Source organism: Pezoporus wallicus, unplaced genomic scaffold (assembly GCF_028554395.1).
Source record: "Pezoporus wallicus isolate ANWC-B61680 ecotype Strahan unplaced genomic scaffold, APGP_CSIRO_Pwel_v1 contig_4816, whole genome shotgun sequence".
Taxonomy (NCBI): domain Eukaryota; kingdom Metazoa; phylum Chordata; class Aves; order Psittaciformes; family Psittacidae; genus Pezoporus; species Pezoporus wallicus.
The window spans coordinates 4706329-4720381 of NW_026640990.1; the positions used below are offsets into that span (position 1 = coordinate 4706329).

Consider the following 14053-nt stretch of genomic DNA (forward strand, 5'->3'; position numbering starts at 1 on the left):
AATAAGCTACTTTTGCAACAGGATTGATGGAGGCAGGGAGAGGTCAAATGATTTATCCAAGCTCAGAGGGAGTCCCACTAAACAGCTTGCCCATAGCACGTATCGATCGTTGGTCCTCCTCTGCTCAGAGGAATTGCATGGACCAAAGAATTGAAATGAGTATGGCAGGGAACAGCAGTTCCCAACTGTGTCCAGGTTCAGCTTTTCAGACTGGCCCTTATAAGGATATGTAAGGAAAATCCCAGAGAAGGCAGAAGGAGCTGTATGCTATTAGAATTAGGCTACATCTCCATATCAGATGAAAAGGAATTACAGCTGCAAACTGCATCCTTCAAACAAAGCAACAAGGTTACATGGCCAGCAGGTTACAGCAGCCCCTCCATCTCCAGTGGGCTGGCTGGGGCTTTGCATCCTGCTGCATCCTCCTGGTGCCACCCCTATCCTTGGTGCCATCCCTGCTCCTCAGCACTGCTCCCTTCTCTGACACAGCAGGGTTTGGATACATTATTAATCCTTATTCTTACTGAAATTTCCAAAACCAACTTTCTTTGATTATTCCACTGTATTGCTGTATATGCACTGTTGCTGTCGTTCTCTGTACACAATGACTCTGAGTTAGGCAGGGTGGTATAGCTGTGCATCACTCTAGAGGCAGGTAGGACACCAAAAGCTTCCCCAGAGATACCCATGTTCTAAGCAGGCACAACAAACCACCAGTAGCCTCTACATGCTGAGAAAGAAGAGGAGAACCAAGAGCACAGGCAGCAAGGTCAAAGCAATAAACTGTGGTGGAATACTTCAGCAATGGAAAATAGCTTGGCCAAGCACCATGGGGCACTGATGGTTTCCTTTTACCCCCCATGCCTTCCCCAGGCAGACACACACACACAGGTTTAACGGGCAGTAGAAATGGGCACTGCCTGGTGATTTTGTAGTTGAAGCTGCTCTTCCCTTGGTCTTCTGTCCTGGTTGAGCTTTCTGTCCACTCCCAGTTCTCCCCCCCGCCCCCCTTCCAAGGACTTCCTTTTTCTCTATTTGTTTTTTGGTTGTTTTTTTTTTTCTTGTGTGCCACATCACTTTTTGTTTTAATCTCACTCTTATTCACTGTTAAAGAGAGGTTTGTCCTTTTTTGTGGATGAACATCTCTCCTTGGAGCAGGCAGCCCGGTACCTCAAGCACTGAGAGTGCAGGGAGCAGCTTTGCCGGATGGGAGCAGCGCAGCCAAGGGCTGCTTGCCGCTTTCTCTGCTGCCCACACCTGGGCCCCTGCACTGCCCATCATGGAGCCCTCCCTGTCTGATCCCCTCGGGTAACCAAGCTGCGTGGCATAACTCTGGATTAATGGCATTACCCAGTCAGCGGAGCTCCTGCCTAGGCTGATCTGGCCTCCTGAATGCAAACTGTACTTGATAGAAGAGCACAATATGTGGTGTCATGATACCTATGCTGCTGCTCCTGCCCAGGCTGGCTGCTCCTCACGGCCATGGCTACTGTTGTGTACCAGATCACCTGGACCTGAACCGGGCACCGTTCCTCAGCACCCTGCTGCAGCATGGGGACCTCGCCTCCCCTCCACCAGTGCAGAAAAGGCAGCTGGCAAATTAGCAACAGTGCCCCATGGCCAAGTGAGAATTGCTTCATTGACATGGCTGCCTTCACCAGGTGAGCAGTCCGCAGTTTTGACATTGGTATAACCAAAATAGACGGTCATAAGAATTGCAAAAATTCTGCTTCTGCCTTTATATTTTATTTTCCTTTCTCAATTGAAAAAGTAGGAGGAGAGGAAAGGTCTGATGCCACTGCTGGGATTCATCTACCTGAGGAGCAACGGGCAGATGCAAAGCCTGGCTGTTGCATTTTACAAGTGCTGGCACTGTGATGCAGGGCAGCCTGAGCCCCACGAACCCCAGCTGCCTGAGTTCCCATTGTATGCGTCTTAACAAGCTGCAGACAGAGTTAAAACTTACACATATACGTCTGTGCACACAACAGACAGCACAAAGACTTTAAAGTTTTAACCTCAAGATAATGGTATGATTATTATCTGGAGTAAGTACGGATGCAGTCTGTTCCTCCACTCCTGTTCACAGCCCCTGAATTACACTCTGTGTGCTGAAGAGGCAGCTTCTTAAACACTCTGGTTTAGGTCGTAGTAACATGTAACATTTAGGTCTGTCTGCTGAATGTGTTCAGAAAGGTTTGCAGCCTTTGAATACTTGTAATTCCAGGAGGATAGATTTAGATCAGATATTAGGAAAAACTTCTTCCCTGCGAGGGTTCCCCAGAGAAGCTGTGGCTGCCCCATCCCTGGCAGTGTTCAAGGCCAGGTTGGATGGGGCTTGGGGCAGCCTAGTTTGGTGGGAGATGTTCCTGCCTGTGGCAAGGGGGTGGAACTGGGTGATCTTTAAGGTCCTTTCCAACCCAACCCATTCAGTGATTCTGTGCTAAGGAAGGTGATCATGTTGCAGACCTCTGCTCTTCTGGGGAGTTCAGGTGTGACCTCTGCAAGAACTGAGGTATTTCTGTGCTCAGGTATCATCTGTGCCAATTATAACCAACACTTCTGTCAGTTATCCTGCAACTTGCCAGGTGGGAGAGTTTCTGTGATCCACCCTGAACAAACGTGAGCTTGTGCTGCCCATAAAAATAATCATGTACAAGCTGCGCTTTGTAAGGACCCGACTTCTCCCAGCTTGTACCATCCAAGTTTAGCTGGTGTTAACCCTCTTACCCACTCACAGTGATAGAGGGAATTTGGCGGTGAAGGGACACATGAGAGGTGCAGAGCAAAGTCGAGCTATTAGAAGAAAAATGCTCAAGCACTTACTACTACTGTCATAGAGAGCGGAGGGATATTATTCAAGTTCAGTACTTTGTAGGAAGACAATTCATTGCAGATGTCCCACAGCTGAGCCAGGCTGGACTCCCTCCAGGAAGAAATACCCGCTAGAATACATGTGCTCCACCGATTCCTAATTTCAAGCAGCTTGGAGGCACCCATAATGCAGTCTGGCTGATGCTGACTGCTGCACGAGCATGGGAAGACTGCGCATCCACAGCCGTAGTGGGAAACCTGATCGGCAACATTTCACTGACTTCCATTAAACTGTGAAGGAAGTAGGAGGGAAACAAGTGCCTGGCAAATCTCTCCAGGGCTTCTGCTGAGCGCGAGCTGGGTACCCTTCCCAGGGAAGCTTGGATTTACCCAAATAGCATACCTCGAGGAGTTGTGACAGACCAGATCTCAGTGTGGTGCCCAGCTATGTGCCCCCCCTCCCTGGCTGTCCCTGCGCCAGGAGCTGCTGTCCTGTGCTGCCCCTCCAAGGTGTGCTGCAGGCGGGACCCACCCTTCACAGTCAAAATCCTCCCAGCTGGTCCTGCCCTACTCGGGCCTGGCTTTCTGTGTTGTCCTTACGTGTGTGAACAGGCCTCGCGTTTGGTGCCTCCAGGCATGAAAGCATAAACACAGCTATTCTCATTAATAGCTGCGCCGAGCGCCGTGTGCTGCAACTTACGCAATCCTGCTCCAAACGAGTGTGAGGAATTCATAGAATTCTCATAAATCTTGATCGCTTCACTTTCACTGGGGGGTTTTATTATCCCTTTTTTAATTTTGTTTGCTCTGTTTTCCTCCCCCCATTAATCATTCTCTTGTTCAGAAGTTTCCTCTCTCCAGCAAGGGAGAATTAAAAAGCTCTGCTTGGCAGAGCTGGTGAACCACACCAGCTGCATACTAACGAGAATGAGGATGGCTCTCGAGCAATGTGTGCGCAAAGAAGGGATGCAGCCACTCAATCCAGCATGCAGTCTTCAGTGGAAACCTGGATGCTCTTTGTAAGCAATGCAGCTCTCTGACAGACCAACCTGATCCTAACCTCAGTCTCACCGGCTTGGGGGATGCCACTGTAAGCATCATGACATTTGGCCATCTACATCATGCTCCATCTTCTGGAGTTCTGCAGTTAGCCATGTTTTTATGTGTATGATCTCTTTGGCTAACCTGCTCAATTTTAAAAGGTTCAGTACTTGAAATACTCTCCTAGATAACCATTTTCCTTAGATACCACACCAGGAAAAACAAAGAATGGGGCACAAATAAGGTGGAACCAGAGGATCTCACTGTGACACTGGGAGCCAGCCAGGAGGGAGAAGATGAGTGGGACAGGCCCTGAAGTAAACTACAGAGGAGATGGGGCTAGAGGGATGCTGGAGCAAACCATGGGGTGAAGCTGGAAGTGTGCCAGCACTGGAGCATGGAGAGTTTTGCTTCAAACAGGTACCTTGTGAGGTTTTGTCTAAAACCACCATATTCATGAGTCTCACCTTTCATTACAAAATAGCCTTGGAGGAGAAAAGTCCCTGAAGTGTGACCTGCTGGACTGAATAGACAAAATGTCAATACAGGTATTATTCTGTTACTTTTTCAAAGCCTCAGCATTAGGATCTGGGGTTGGCCAAGACCTCATTATTCTTAGCAAACAGTTGTACTTACAAACCTGCTTTACGAGCACATGCCTGGTAGCCTCTAGTCCTGGTCAGACACCCATCTGGAGAAAAGACATTGCGAAAGGATCATCAGACTTGAGTCCTGCAGAAACCCACCAGCACCATTGCCCCTTGTGCTGGCAGAGCACACCCAGAGGTGGGAGCAAGGGTGTGAGGGAGCCCACAGATCACAGCTGCCCCCCCGTCCTCTGAAAAGCAAACAAACAATGAGTCGGTTGGGGCTCTCAGCAGCAACAACCCCACAGCCGCTGACCACGCAGAGTGTCACCAGTGAAGTGGCTTTGGCGTGTTCCTTGCCCTGATTATTGTGTTTTTAACAGCAGTTAGGTGGTTAATTACCTGAAAGTTACAAGTGAAGTCTTGTTTTTCATACGTGACCTAGTAATTAAATTACCCCAGTTGCCGTTACATAATGTAAGTAACAGCTATATGATTTTAAAAGAATAGTCAAAGTTGGCAAACAGTTTAGAGTAATTTCATTTTATATTGGAGCCTAACGCTAAGAGATTGCACAGAAAGCAGAAGGCAGCTGCCTGGAATAGTTTGAAATTAGTGTGTGGAAACCAACAACTATTATTATTGCATTACTGCTTGTAATTCCCAAATGGAAAATCAAATTTCTATAATAGATGCAGTTTTTTAACAGGAAAAAAACCACAAACAAACAAAAATTTTCTGGCAAGGAAAATTCTTTTAGGAAACGATACCATTGAATGCACCTTTCCTGAGTAAGAAGTGAGGGGGGAAAATACCCAGCCTTGCAAGATTCCTCTGCACGGGGGTTTGGCCTTCTGCAGGTGCCGCTACAGGATTGTCTGAGATTTCTTCTAAGGGCTGGCAGAAAGGTAGATTTATTACTTAGAGAAGAAAACAAGTTACTTACTTAGCTTTTGAGCTGTAATACACGTTCACGGTAACTCCATTTACCTTGGAATTTACATTCACTTGCCAAAATATGAGATATTCCTTCTCCCCTACAAACTGACGAGCCTGACAACAGGCATCTGACCAAGAACAGTGCAGGGAATTACAGGGCTGGTACTAGAATACAGGATCACATTTCAGGCTCTTGGAGCTTGATACTGGCCAGTAAATTTTTGACCTCAATTTTAATAGGCTTTTACTTCTGCATATCAGTTTCTGTGGGAAGGCTGGCTTAGGCATGAGGACCTGGCCACCAACCTGGTCTCCCAGTCGGACCAACAGTAACTCAAACAATCAATGCATCTTTAATTTGAATTGCTTGATGACTAATCTCTTGTTTTCTTTAATTAATGATCTACAGTTAATCATTATGAATGGTAAATAGTCTATTTCAGCATTGGTAGCAAGATTTCCTATGGGAAAATCTTCCCCTATAGCTTTAATTTAAATATGCGTTTTCACATCACACTAACCAATTCCTTACCTTTATGCTACTGCGTGATTACAGGTCCATTAACTAATCACATTTGACAACTTGTTTATTGAGGGGAGCAACTACTTTACATCTCTTGCCTGGGAAAGAAAACACTCTAACAAACAATTATTCAGCAGCTGCAATCATGGAGCACTGAATTAATTGCTTTGAAGATCTCAGTCAAGATCTTGATAAAAATCAAAGATGTTGTTTGACAGAATGCATGAATGAGAGTGCCAGAAAGGACTCTGGCTATGGAAGGTACAGCCCTGCTCTCAAGGATCGCACCTTGAAAAGCCAGACTGCAACAGAAGAGGAGGCAATGGAAAAAGCTCATTTGCTTGTTTGTTCTTTTATGATTTAGTTTATCAAAACCGAAACTCATATTTTGATTATAGGATCAAGGTGGTGCTAAAAGGGCAAACAAACCTGAGCATGCTCAGGTCTCTAAAGTCTGACACATGGATATTTCATACATGTAACCTCTGTGGCTGACTTCTCTTGCCATACAAATAATTAACCCAAAGAGTAATGTGAGGCTTAATGATTATAAAGCACTTCAAGACTTCCTCTGGAAGGGAGCTGCTGTGATTTCACTGGTGTGGGATAAAAAGCAGAGTAAGGCATGAGGCCCTCTTGGCTCTGGACCTGGCTGGGCAAAAGTGCCTCCACGCACAGCAGTGCTCGGAGTCATGCGCTGGGGGAAAACAGCAGTGCTGGCGCCATTTGCTCTCTGCCATGTGTCCAGGGTGGTGTCAGGAGAGTTTGTGTCTAAAGTGTGCATACTGGTGCCCCGCTAAGACTAGGGCATTGTGGAAAACAGGACCATTGCTGAATGAGCATCTCTTGGAAAGGAGTTTCCGATATCTCTTCAGCTCCCTTGTCTGCTGGGCATCCACTGGAGTAATTGCTGTGCCTTCAACAGCACAAGGAGGATCACAGTGTCTCACAGGAGACAGTCCCAAACTCTGCTCCAAGGACAAGACACAGCCTGCAACACTGGCCAAACACAAGGCCTTCTTTCAGCTGCTGTACCTTATGTGCTTTGCATGTCAGCTGAGATGAAGTATGTTCCTGCCAGATAAAACTAATTCCTATAGTAACACTGAAAGGGAAGGAGAGCTTAAAGGTTCAAAACCCTCTGTTGTAAGGGGCTTAAAAAGTGAAGTACAAGGACTAAACAATATAATTTCTGAATGTCACTATTAAAACCTGAAAAAGTTGCCCAGTAAGCTGAAGGACAGTCATAACGCCAGGTGGCTTTGCAGAAAACATCCTAATTGAGCTGTGGGTCACATGAAACTCCCAACAGTCAGCTTTTCAAAACTGTCCTGTTCCCCATTAAAAATATCTTTGTTAGTGTTATCTCTCTAGAAACAGGGAGAACTTGAATTCTTTTCTCTTTCCTGCATGCTATCCGTTTAGAAGAGTCTGTGAGGAGGGTACTATTTAGGTCATGGCCATGAAACGTCTTTACTGTTTTGCCAAATCCAGCACCACGAAAGACTAACGCCTCAAAAGGCGTGATGGAAAATACTGTCATGACTGTCCCTATTAATAAGTGAGGAGCTGAGAAGCCGTGGCCCTTGCATTGGCTCTTGTTCAATATAGGTGAAAGCCTACATTGAACAAAATTTATACAACAGGATTATACATTTGCAATTATGTATCCTGATTCAAATACTTGTTTCTGCAGTAACCCCTTGGCTCTCTTTCATGCTTCAGTAAGAGACAGATGGAGCCTAACTAAATAATTGGCTCTATCTTTTGGGGTTTTTTTGCAGGTATGGTTGACAGAACTTGCCCTGCTGAAGAAAATGCTGAAAAAGAAAAGTAAACAAATTGTTGTTAAAGTTTGTATTAATCACTCCAGCACGGTGTAGAGTAAAGACGACTGATATATTCTGGTTATCCTGATGAAAAATGTAAATAGCAGGTTACACATTAATGCTTGGAAATCACAAACTTTATTTGCCAAGCAATTATACAATTACTTTAAATGGATGGCTGGAAAAGCATGCCTCAGTCTGTAGGCTTTACTGGCTATTGCATGCACCAGGATAGACCTGAGTTAGTCCCAAGTTACTGAAGTATAATGATCAAGCAAATATTTAAGAAACTTTCTAATGAGGCCAGGAGTAAAATGTGATGTATTATTAGACACACAAATGAACTCTTATTAAAATAATAAAAATTGATACATTAAAGGCATAGTATAATAAATCCAATTTGACCTGCAGCTGTGTGTGGAATACCATCATTAGGATTTGTCCTTAATAACAAGCTTTCCATTTGCTTAATAAAATTTAAGTGAGACTCTCTTAACTTTGAGCAAAGTTTCTTCCATGTTTGAAAAGCTAGACTGCCCCACACCATTTCAAATGGCCCATGCAGTGAGATAAAGCTATGCTGGTGTGCAGAGCAGCCCCCTCCTCTGTGTTCAGTCAGTAAGTCCGGATTCAGGCCCTCAATTTTCCTACAAGCCAAATATATGGGCTAAGCATCTGGCAGCTCAGTACTCCGACAATTGCAACTCCGGCTGATACATCCACATCATGAGAACAGTCAGTTAAAATGTGCTCAGTTTACTTTAAAAGCTCTCAACCCTTGCATACAGACACAAGGGACTACAGAGTAACAATCATCCAAAACCCAAAGAAGTAAAGCAGCTGCTGCCATCTGAAAAACAAAGGCAATGTGGACAAAGCGACTTCCTTGTGCCAGCTACACCTCCCTAACGTTTTTCCTGCTGTTGAGAAAGTTGTCAGATGTTAAGCTCACTGTAACAGCGCTTGGATCTTTCCTAAGGTGCACCTTAATTTAAGTACAGACCATTCTGGCCATTGAGCAATGGCTAATGAAGAACGAGCAACTAAAATGGTGATAACACTAACGAACGTATTATGTTCTTTTATACCAATGGTACCCTTGAGCCAAAAGTGCGTGTTCAGCTCTGGACACCCAGCTCAAGAAAGATATCATCAAAACATAGGAGGAATTTTGAAATAGACAGTAATTAGAAAATGGAAAATATAACCCAAAGCAAGATGGAAAAGACTGGGACTGTTTGCCTTCAAAAAAAACTGAGGCAAATATATTTGTATTTTGGTATCACCTTTATAGCCAGTGACAAAAAAAAGGAAGATGATGGACTGACTCTTTCCATGTTAGCAAAATAAAATACACACATTTTTAAGTTTGGAAAGAAAACTCCTGTGGCATATCATCAAACTGCAAGTTCCACGAGGCAATAGTGATGCCAAAATGTAATTATATTTAAAAAAAATACAATTTTTTACTTTTAACTGCTACTATGAATTCATGTCCAGACACAGACATGCAGTGAAACTTTGACAGGATGAAAGGCTTCCCATGTCTGCATGTGAAAGAGCCTGTAATTACTAACGGACTAGGAAGAAACCATTTGTGTGTGAAACACGACTCCCCAACTTCCTTTTGCAGGTATTCCTGTATCAGCTTCTGACACAGGTGACACTGGACAATATCAAAAAGTCCTCATGTGAGACAATGTAGGTTGCAAATTATGTTCTTTCAAAACTATTTTGGAAGAAGTTTGTAGAAATGTGAAGAAAAGCCTTAGAATAAAAGAGGCTTCACTAGTTAACAATAATTTTTCTCCCTTTGGGGAAGTACATGAAGAACATTTAGAAAGCTATCTTGAGATAACAATCTTGAAAGATTGTTTTTTCCCCCATGAAAAGCAATTTATTTTGATGTCTCACCGATTTTTTCTGTGGATATACAATACATATATGGAAAGATTACAGTTTAACCACTTGCTAATGGTTATACGAAGAGATCATCATATCTTACTTTACTATGATCCCTTAAAGCAAACTGCAGCGTAATTTTCATTATATCATTCATCTGCACTGGCTTGCCTTGCAATTATCAATCACACTGTTTTTTTCATGGACTCTTAAATCAGTCACATATTCTGAAATTGAAATGTCTAACGATTCCTTCTACTTTTATTACCATTCTTTTACGACAATTGGGCCAAAAAGAACACTTTACTTGAATGGCACAGTTGGTTTTAAATTAGCAACACTACACCAAGCTCTAGCCGGTGAGGTAAACAGGAGTTCCCCTTCAGCACAAGGCTGCCTATGAAAGAAAAAAAAATAATGGCTGGTATTAGTAGTGTCAGTGACTCATTTATGAAGTCACCTTACACAGCAGATGGAATTATGTAAATCTGCTTCATGACACATTTTCTTGCAAGACTATGAGAGAAGTAAAAAAAGCACCTAAACTGTTTAGGCACATTTCTGGAAACAAGGCGCAGCTCACATAACATTTCTAACATTACACATTCACACAGAGATCTGTTGGACACATTGGACAATTCATTGAGCAATCATGCTAGCTGCCAGATGTTTGGGCTTTTTTCTCCCTTCCTCCAGTTTAGAAAACTGAGGCAAACACTGCTTGCTACTGTCAGCACCAGCCTAGAGGGATACATTCAGCAGGACCAGCAGAAAAGTATCTACTCATAAGTTCTTACTTTACAGCAGCCATCACCCATGGTTTATAAACTGGAGTAAAGCTTAATGCAGTTTTAGATTGAAGAAAATTACACCAAAAGCCTTTTACTCTAGGAACTTTAATTTCACTTGCATATTTTAACAGAAATACATTATGTTAGCAGCAAAAGATTTCTATTCTAACATTTCACGATACATTAGTGTCCAAATGTGCCTTTTTCTACCAAGGCAATCTACATTAATTGTACATCAGCTCTGACAGTATTTCCAAATATGTACACACCACTGTAAAATAACTATTAATATAATTACCATAGAAAAACATAAAATCACAACACTAGTAAAAATGTAAACATTTTAAGCTAATGAATTTAAAATTGCAAAAGGTACCATCTACCATTCCAAGACCAAGTGAACAGCTGAAGACATTAGATATAACATAAAAAGTTACTATATTAAGTCTTTGTTCAGTTAATATTTCAAAAGTTGTTCCTGTTCTGTGAAATCTATATTCAAGTTTGGGATACCAACTGCTTTCAAGTTGTACTTTCTAAAAGAAGAGTTCAGGTTGACTGTTGTCTCTGACTGACTTCAAGACAGCAATCCCACTACTTTTTAAGCAGCAGTTAATTCATTCCAGCAGCAAACAAACAGATACAGTTTTCAGAGCAGGCCTGACATATTCCTCATAAAAGTACCTAATCACACGTGTAGTTCAGCCATAGCAGATGCTACCAGTGTCTTTACCGTGCTACACTGGGTGGTTTGAGCTGTTCGTTCTGAGTGCAGTGACTCTGAGCAAACGCTGTGTTTCCAGGGACTCCACTGCCAAGCAGCAACACACCAACTTGCCTGCACACATGTGAACATGGGGCAATGGGACCTAAGGTCTACAAGAAGCCACAGGCCTCCTGCTGTCTTCCAAGCCTTGCCCTAGCAGGAGGCTGGCTAACATCACCTGTGCCTGTGTAAAACATTTCCTATTTTGGCATTCTTTATAAATACCAATCAAGTAACTTCACTGGTATTTTGACTCATGCAATTAAAACACCCTCATGATAGAATGCAACTGACAAGATGACTTAATGGGTACATTCTCCTTCAGTGCTGAGAAGCAGCAGTTTAATAGTTTCCACCATGTCCCGTAAGGAACAGGCTGTCTACTTCTCTGCTTCTTGACTCCCATTCACCTCCACTCCGAAGGATGGAAGCTAACAGCTCCCCAGCCCCACACAGTACCAACAGATGGGCTTCCGCTGCTGTCTTGGGCCACAATCTTAAGACAGCACAGCCTGGGAAGAGAATCAGTGCAAAGTCTAAAATGTCACTGTACCACACTGCAACATAGCTGTCTTCCTCATATTAGTTCATATATTCCTCATATAGTGCTTGGGTACAAGCAATATATTGGTTTTAATTCCTGTTTTGAATATTCATCCTCATTACAGCCAGGAAAACTTGGAGAAAAAAAAAACAAAAAAAAAAAACAAACAAAAAAAAAAACCCAAATCTCCAAACAAACCAAAGGAAGAGTTCAATTTCTGAGCAAGCCTATGCAATGATAAGGGACCAGTATCAGTAATAACATATTATAATTTGCCACTATGTGGAAAAGCCAAAAAAAATGACCATTTTCCTCACAGATATATCTTCTAATTACACTTTTGAAATTGTGCTCTGTTTTTATTACTAATATTTATGTTCCCTTGCATAGACAAAAGCTGAGTACAAATGAATTTCCTGTAACTGACTTTATTGTATAGCTAAGATTTGCTGGTAGCCTGCAGTTTTCATCAGTTAAACCAACTTGCTTAACAGAAGATTCAAAGGCAGCAATAAATGGCAATGCAAAACAGAAAAAAACAACCCCAAATCGACTGAGTCAGTAACAGTAAATACTAAAACCTGAAGTCAACTAATGCTTCATAATAGGGATTATATAGTGGTTTTTTTTTAAATAACAGAAACTACTTTCAGTAGCAGAAGCCTTTCAGCTATAGGAGCTTAAATATGCAATTAATTAAACAAGTCTCAACATTGCCATGACATTTCACAGGACTGTAAGAACAGCACAGTTGTTCTGAAGCAGGATGATCCAGGTAATTAATGGCCTAGTTTGCTTGCTTAGTAGGGATCACCGTAATATAGTGAACTGGCTCATATGAGTCTAATTTAAGGATAGATATAAAATGTCAATCAACACAGCTTCCTGGAGAATAGGTCTTGAACAACAGCTTGAATTTTACTCCTCAATATAGTAAGCTTGGCTTGCTAAGACACCTGCCCTGAGGTGTTACCCATAAGAACCCTAAGTCACGTACTGACAACTGGATGAACGTGTAATTTTCTTTAAATATATCAGTAACAGATCAGATCAATATAGAATGTTATGCTGGAGATGGAAAACTAATTTCAAAATAAGGCATTAACAGGGAATCCACAAGAACTACAGTTGTTTTCCATCTTGTTCAATTTTTTAAAGGTTCTGGGGAAAAAAGGGACACAAACTCAATGGCCTGTCTGTTTCCTTTCCCCCACCCCCTACCCATGTCACTGATGTAATAAAAACTTATCACCTCTCTCTACAAACCTTGCCTTGCATTCAATTTTAAAAATCAATGATCTGGAAGAAACTGTGAAAATCACCTGCAATAAATTTGCAAAGGACATGCAGACTGCTGGAGTAGTAAAGAATGAGGACAGGTCACTTACACAGAGCAATCTGGATCGCTTCAAGAGCTGTATTTTAATGCTGGTAAAATACAGTGTAGATTTCTAAGAAAAAATAAGGTAGGATAATAAGAGGATGATGTATCACATTCTTGAAAAAGGCTCTGAAGAGGACTTGAGCCATAAAAGTCAGTATCCAAGGCAATGCTTCCACAAAAAAAGGATAATACCATTTTTGAGAGAAGAAGGGAAGGAGATATTAATCAGAGTAAGAGGATCACGTTATGTTTCTATATAGTCCTGATGGATCATTATTGACATGTGGCATCTAATTCAGATGTCACACAAAAATATTTCAACACATGAAAAGTACAGAGAAGAATGCGAAGATTAATTAATCTTGTATAACATTCATTGCCATAAGAAGTTAAGGAATTCAGTGCATCTCATCAGAGAAAAGGTTAAAAGGGACATAATCATGATTTATAACTGCACACAAGCAATTAGAAAAGCTGATATACAGAGATCAATATAAGCAATCAAATGCATAAAAAGACCAAAATAACTTAAGGTGGAGCTAGAAATGCAAATAGAAAATCAAGTCTAAAATGTACCTGGGATAATTAACTAATGCAACAGGAGGTATGAGTGAATTCTCATCACTTGAAGGCTTTAAATTAATATTAAATGCCTTCCTAAAATATGTATGTTCAGTTCAAAACAAAGCCACTGAATTTAAGAGAAACTGCTCGTTGAAATTCAATGGCCTGTTGAATTTAAAAATAAATCCTCATTACAGTGCCTTCCTGCCTTATGTATTTATGAGATTTATTTTTAAATATAACAACTAAGTGGAAAGGGGTTACCAGGAAAAAGGTGTTCATTCTTTCCAGGGCACAGTAACATTTAAGGCTAGATTTAAAGCTAAGTAAACTGCAGCTGCATTTTGGAAAATATGGCTTTTCTTCCCC

At 42.0% G+C, this 14053-nt stretch overlaps 1 long non-coding RNA gene across 1 annotated transcript; it reads right to left on the reverse strand.

The window, feature by feature from the left end:
- Window positions 1–8469: 8469 nt before the first annotated feature.
- On the reverse strand, window positions 8470–11887 carry LOC130605803 (uncharacterized). Its single transcript, XR_008973789.1, has 2 exons — window positions 9943–11887; window positions 8470–8653 (listed from the first exon to the last, which is right to left on the reverse strand). It is a non-coding gene; the product is annotated as an uncharacterized LOC130605803 (long non-coding RNA).
- Between the last annotated feature and the right edge of the window lie 2166 nt (window positions 11888–14053).